This window comes from Nicotiana tabacum, chromosome 7, assembly GCF_000715075.1.
Source record: "Nicotiana tabacum cultivar K326 chromosome 7, ASM71507v2, whole genome shotgun sequence".
In the NCBI taxonomy this organism is placed as follows: Eukaryota; Viridiplantae; Streptophyta; class Magnoliopsida; order Solanales; family Solanaceae; genus Nicotiana; species Nicotiana tabacum.
The window spans coordinates 49,552,514-49,558,513 of record NC_134086.1 but is presented as its reverse complement, the minus strand read 5'-3'; positions in this window follow the sequence as shown (position 1 = coordinate 49,558,513).

The following is a 6,000-nucleotide window of genomic DNA, read 5'->3' as shown; positions in this document are numbered from 1 at the left end:
GAATTTGGCTCTAAATCAATTGTATCTAGACATAATCGACTCAATAACATCAATAAATGCCAAACAATCTAATTCCAATGCTTAATTATAGACTTTATGTCATTCTTTCCAAAAAGTCAAAAATCGACCCCGGGCCCGCTTGGTCAAAACACGAGGTTCGGACCAAAACCCGATCACCTATTCACCCACGAGCCCGAATATATAATTAGTTCTAAAATTTGACCCCAAAACGAGGTCTAATTCCCAATTATACAAAAAGCCCTAACTCTACCCAAATCCCTAATTTTCTACCCTTAAGAACATGATTTAATCCTAGAAATCTAATGGGTGTTAATGGAAATTGAAGAAAATGAGTCTAAGATTACATACCTATGGATTTGTGGTGAAGTTCCCTTTCAAAAATCGCCCAATTTGGAGTTTGGAAGAAAAAGTTATGAAATTTTGTTTAAGTCCCATTTTGGCTTCTGTTTTAAAATCATTGGACAGGCCTTCATCGCGTTCGCGATAGACCTGTCGTGTTCGCGATGGGTCAGTCTTAGGTGATCTTCGCGTTCGCATTTTTCGGCTCGCATTCGCGGAGTTTCATCTCCTAGGGCCTTCGCGTTCGCGGGCCAGTGGCCGCATTCGCGTAGCACAAGATTCCCTTCCCCCAACCTAGGCCATTAGCCTACGCGTTTGTGAGTGCCTGGACGCGTTCGCGAAGGGTATTTCCCCCACAGCCTCCCATTCGCATCCCATGCTCCACGTTCGCGAAGAACAAATTGACACTTGAGGAATTTTCCTTACGCGTTCGTGAGTGGGACCACGCGAACACAAAGCACAAAACCTCTATGCACTGAGAGCAGCAAAAACCTGCAACTTTTTCCAAGTTCAAAATATTCTGAAACTCACCCGAGCCCTCGGGGCTCCTAACCAACCATGCGTATTAACTCAAAAATATCATATGAACTTATCTGTGCGATCAAATCGCCAAAATAACCTCTTAAACATCGAATTTAGCATAGAAATCTAAGAAAAATCTCAAAATTTTCAAAGCATAAATTTTCACAACTATGGGTCCGAATCACCTCCAACGACTTCTGTTTCTTACCTAATTTCATAGATTCATCTTATTTCACATATAAGACTTGTATCGAGATCCGGAACCAGAATACGGTCCTGATACCATCAAATTCTAAATGCATTTCATTTCCAAAACTCATAAAAATTTCCAAAAAATAATTTTCTTTAAAAATTTATTTCTCGGGCTTGGGACCTCGGAATTCGATTCCGGGCATACGCCCAAGTCCAATATTTTTCCACATAATGTCTATCTGGCTACGCGCTGGATTGCGCACACAAATCAAGGTGATACTGAAAGAGGTTTTTAAGGCCTCGCAATGCAGAATTCATTTCTAAAACAAGTGATGACCTAAAAGGTCATCACATTCTCCACCTCTAAAACAACCGTTCGTCCTCGAACTGACATAAGAAGGAATTATCTGATTCGGGGAAAAGGTGGGGAAAACGGCTCCGCATATCGAACTAGGACTCTAGGACTCCCAAGTCGATGCCTCAGCAGGCTGACCTTTCCACTGAACCCGAACAGAAGGAAAACTCTTTAATCTCAACTGATGAACCTGCCGGTCTAGAATAGCTACCGGCTCCTCCTCATAAGACAAGTCCTTGTCCAACTGGACAGTGCTGAAATCTAACAGTGGGATGGATCGTCGTGATACTTCCGAAGTATGGACACATGAAACAATGGATGCACGGCTAATAAGCTCGGTGGAAATGCAAGTCTATAAGCCACCTCTCCCACTCTATCAAGAATCTCAAATGGGCCAATGAACCTAGGGCTAAGCTTTCCCTTCTTCCCAAATCTCATCACACCTTTCATAGGCAACACTCGAAGCAATACCCGCTCACCAACCATGAAAGCCAAATCTCAAACCTTACGGTCGGCATAACTCTTTTGCCTGGACTGAGCTGTACGAAGCCTATCCTGAATAATCCTAACCTTGTCCAAGGCATCCTGAACCAGATCTGTACCCAACAACCGAGCCCCCCCCAGCTCAAACCATCCAACTGGCGACCGACACCACCTACCATACAAAGCCTCATAAGGAGCCTTCTGGATACTCGACTGGTAGCTGTTGTTGTAAGCAAACTTTGCTAAAGGCAAAAACTAATCCCACGAAGCTCGGGGCATATCCACAAAAATCTGAATGGTCCTCTCGGACTACCCGTCCATCTGAGGATGAAATGTTGTGCTCAACTCAACCCGTGTGCCCAACTCTCGCTGAACTACTCTCGAAAAATGGGAGGTAAACTATGTACCTCGATCCAAAATGATAGACTTGGGCACACCATGTAGACGAACAATCTACCGGATATAGATCTTAGCTAACCTCTCGGAAGAATAGGATATTACCACAGGAATGAAATGTGATGACTTGGTCAGCCTATCAATAATAACCCACACTGCGTCGAATTTCCTCTGAGTCTGTGGGAGTCCAACAATGAAGTCCATAGTGATACGCTCCCACTTCCACTCAAGAACCCCAATCTTTTGGAACAAACCACCGGGCCTCTAATGCTCGTACTTAACCTGCTGACAGTTCAAACACCAAGCCACATATGCAATGATATCCTTTTTCATTCTTCGCCACCAGTAATGCTGCTGCAAATCCTGATACATCTTAGCGGCCCGGATGAATAGAGTACTGGGAACTATGGGCCTCCTCTAAAATCAACTCTCAGAGTCCATCCATATTAGGCACACAAACTCGACCCTGCAATCTCAGAAATCCATCATCACCTAAGGTAACCTGCTTGGCACCTCCGTGTTGCACCGTGTCTCTGAGGACACACAAATGGGGATCATCATACTGCCGATCATGGATACGCTCCAATAAATAAGAATGAGTGACCGTACAAGCTAACACGCGGCTGGGCTCAGAAACATCCAACCTCACGAACTGATTGGCCAAAGCCTGAATATCCAAAGCAAGCGGCCTCTCACCAACCGGAATATAGGCAAGACTGCCTATACTGGCTGACTTCCTACTCAAGGCATCGGCCACCATATTGGCCTTTCCCGAAGATATAAGATGGCGAAATCATAGTCTTTCAACAGCTCTAACCACCTTCTCTACCTCAAATTCAACTCCTTCTCCTTGAACAAGTACTGCAGACTCTTGTGATCCGTGAACACCTCACCAGCCACATCATATAGATAATGCCTCCAAATCTTCAACGCGTGAACAATGGCTGCCAACTCCAAATCATGAGCTGGATAGTTCTTCTCATGAATCTTTAACTGCCGCGAAGCATAGGCAATGACTATCCCTCAGAGTCTGAAGAACCACTCTAAGATGCTGCTCGTGCTCCTCCCGGCTGTGGGAATAAATCAAAATATCATCAATGAAGACTATCATGAACGAATCAAAGTACGGCCTGAACACTCGGTTCATCAAATCCATAAAAGCTATTGGGGCATTTGTTAGCCCGAATGACATCACCAAGAACTCATAATGCCCGTACCGAGTGTGGAAAGCTATCTTAGGGACATTGGATGCCCTAATCCTCAACTTATAGTAGCCAGATCTCAATTCAATCTTCGAAAATACCTTGGCACCCTGAAGTTGATAAAACAAATCATCAATCCTCAGCAATGGATACTTACTCTTGATTGTAACCTTGTTCAACTGTTGATAATCAATACACATTCGCATCGATTCATCCTTCTTCTTAACAAACAACATCGACGCACCCCAAGGCGAAAAACTAGGTTTAATGAAAGCTTTTTCAAGCCTGTCTTGCAACTACTCATTCAACTCTTTCAACTCAGGCGAAGTCATACGATACGGCGGGATAGAAATGGGCTGAGAGCCCGGAGCCAAATCAATGCAGAAGTCAATATCCCTATCGGGTGGCATACCCGATAGGTCTAAATGAAATACCTTAGGGAACTCACAAACAACAAGCGCAAAATCAATAGAAGGAACTTCGGCACTAGAATCATGAACATATACCAAATAGGCCAAATACCCCTTCTCGACCATATGTTGAGCCTTCACATAAGAGATTACACTATGGGTAGAATGACCAAGAGTCTCTCTCCACTCTAAACAAGGCAAACTTGGCAAGGCTAAGGTGGTCTTGGCATGACAGTACAAGATAGCATGGTAAGGTGATAACCAGTCCATCCCCAGTATGACATCAAAATCAACCATGTCCAGAAGTAACAAATCGACACGAGTCTCAAGACCCCAATCACAACTATTCACGAGTGATGGACTCAATCTATCACAATAGAATCACCCACTGGTGTAGACACATATATAGGGACACTCAAGGAATCACTAGGCATGACCAGGTACAGTGAAAACTAAGATGACACATAGGAGTATGTAGACCCTGGATCAAATAAAACTGAAGCATCTCTGCCACAAACCAGAACAGTACCTGTGATAACTACATCGGAAGCCTCAGTCTCAGGCCTGGCTGGAAGAGCATAACATCGGGGTTGGGCCCCACCACCCTGGACTACATCTCTGGGATGGCCTGCAGCTGGCTGGCCTCCACCTCTAACGGTCTGAGCTCTACCTCTAACACCTCTACCTCCACCTCTAACACCTCTATCCCCACCTCTAGCTAGCTGAGCGGGCTGTGGAATACCTGGCACCTGAACCATAGCACGGGAACCCTACTGCTGCGACTGAGTACCTACCAATTCTCGGACAAGTTCTCCGGATATGACCATACTTACCGCACTCATAGAATCCATCTGAATGCTACAGCTGAGGAAACTAAGACTGACCCTGGCGACCTAAATGACCACCCTGAAAACTCTGGAGCGGCGGTGCACTGATAATAGCTAGTAGTGCACTGTAGGGGAGCTGATCAGAATACTGCATATGAGAACCATGGCCGCCTGAAGCACCGTGAGAAACCTGAAGGGCTGACTGAAAAGACCTAGGAGGATGGCCTCTACCATACGAATCTCTGCCTCCAGATGAGGTACCACCAAATTGGCCTGAATGACGAGGCCTCTTGTCAAACCCCTGACCACCTCCCTGCGATAGAACTGTGATGACCCAAAAGGTCATCACTTGTTTTAAAATGAAATTCTGCATTCTGAGGCATTACAAACCTCTTTTAACATTATCTCAATTTGCGTGCGCAGTCCGGGTGCATAGCCGAAAAGCCTAAATATGAAAATCTGTGAAAAATGATAAATTTTGACTATAAAATGAGTTAATTTGACTTTGGTCATTGTTCTGGGTAAACGGACCCGGACCCGTGATTTGACGGTCTCGGAGGGTCTGTAAGAAAATATGGGACTTGGGCGTATGCTCAGAATTGAATTCCGAGATCCCAAGCCCGAGAAATGAATTTTTAAAGAAAATTATTTTCTAAAATTGTTTAAAGGAATTTGAAATGAAATCTGATTAGAACATATTGGTATTGGGCCCGTATTTTGGTTCCGGTGCCTGGTACAGGTATTATATATGATCTAAGACGATCCTGTGAAATTTGGTGAGAAACTGATGTCATTTGACGTGATTCGGACCTAAATTGCAAAAATTGATGTTTAAAGAAGTTTTGGAAAATTTCATTGATCTTGAGGTTTAATTCGATGTTCATGATATTATTTTGGTGATTTTATTACACGAATAAGTCCGTAGGATATTTTTAAGGTTGTTTGTATATTTGGGTTGGAGCCGCGAGAGCTCGGGTGAGTTTTGGATAGGCCACGGGGTGCATTTTTAACTTAGAAAATTGCAGGTTTTCAGCTGTGCATGGCCTGGCTCGCAAATGCGATATCGCAAATGCAAGCAGCTTGTCGCAATTGCGAAGAAAGCCCAGGCCAGCTCCCTCTCACAAATGCGAGATTATCTTCGCAATTGCGAAGTTTCCCATTTGGCTGGTGATCGCAAATGCGATGTTGTGGTCGCAATTCCCAAGTCGCAAATGTGACATGTTGATCTCAAATGCGAAAGTCCAGTTTTCCTT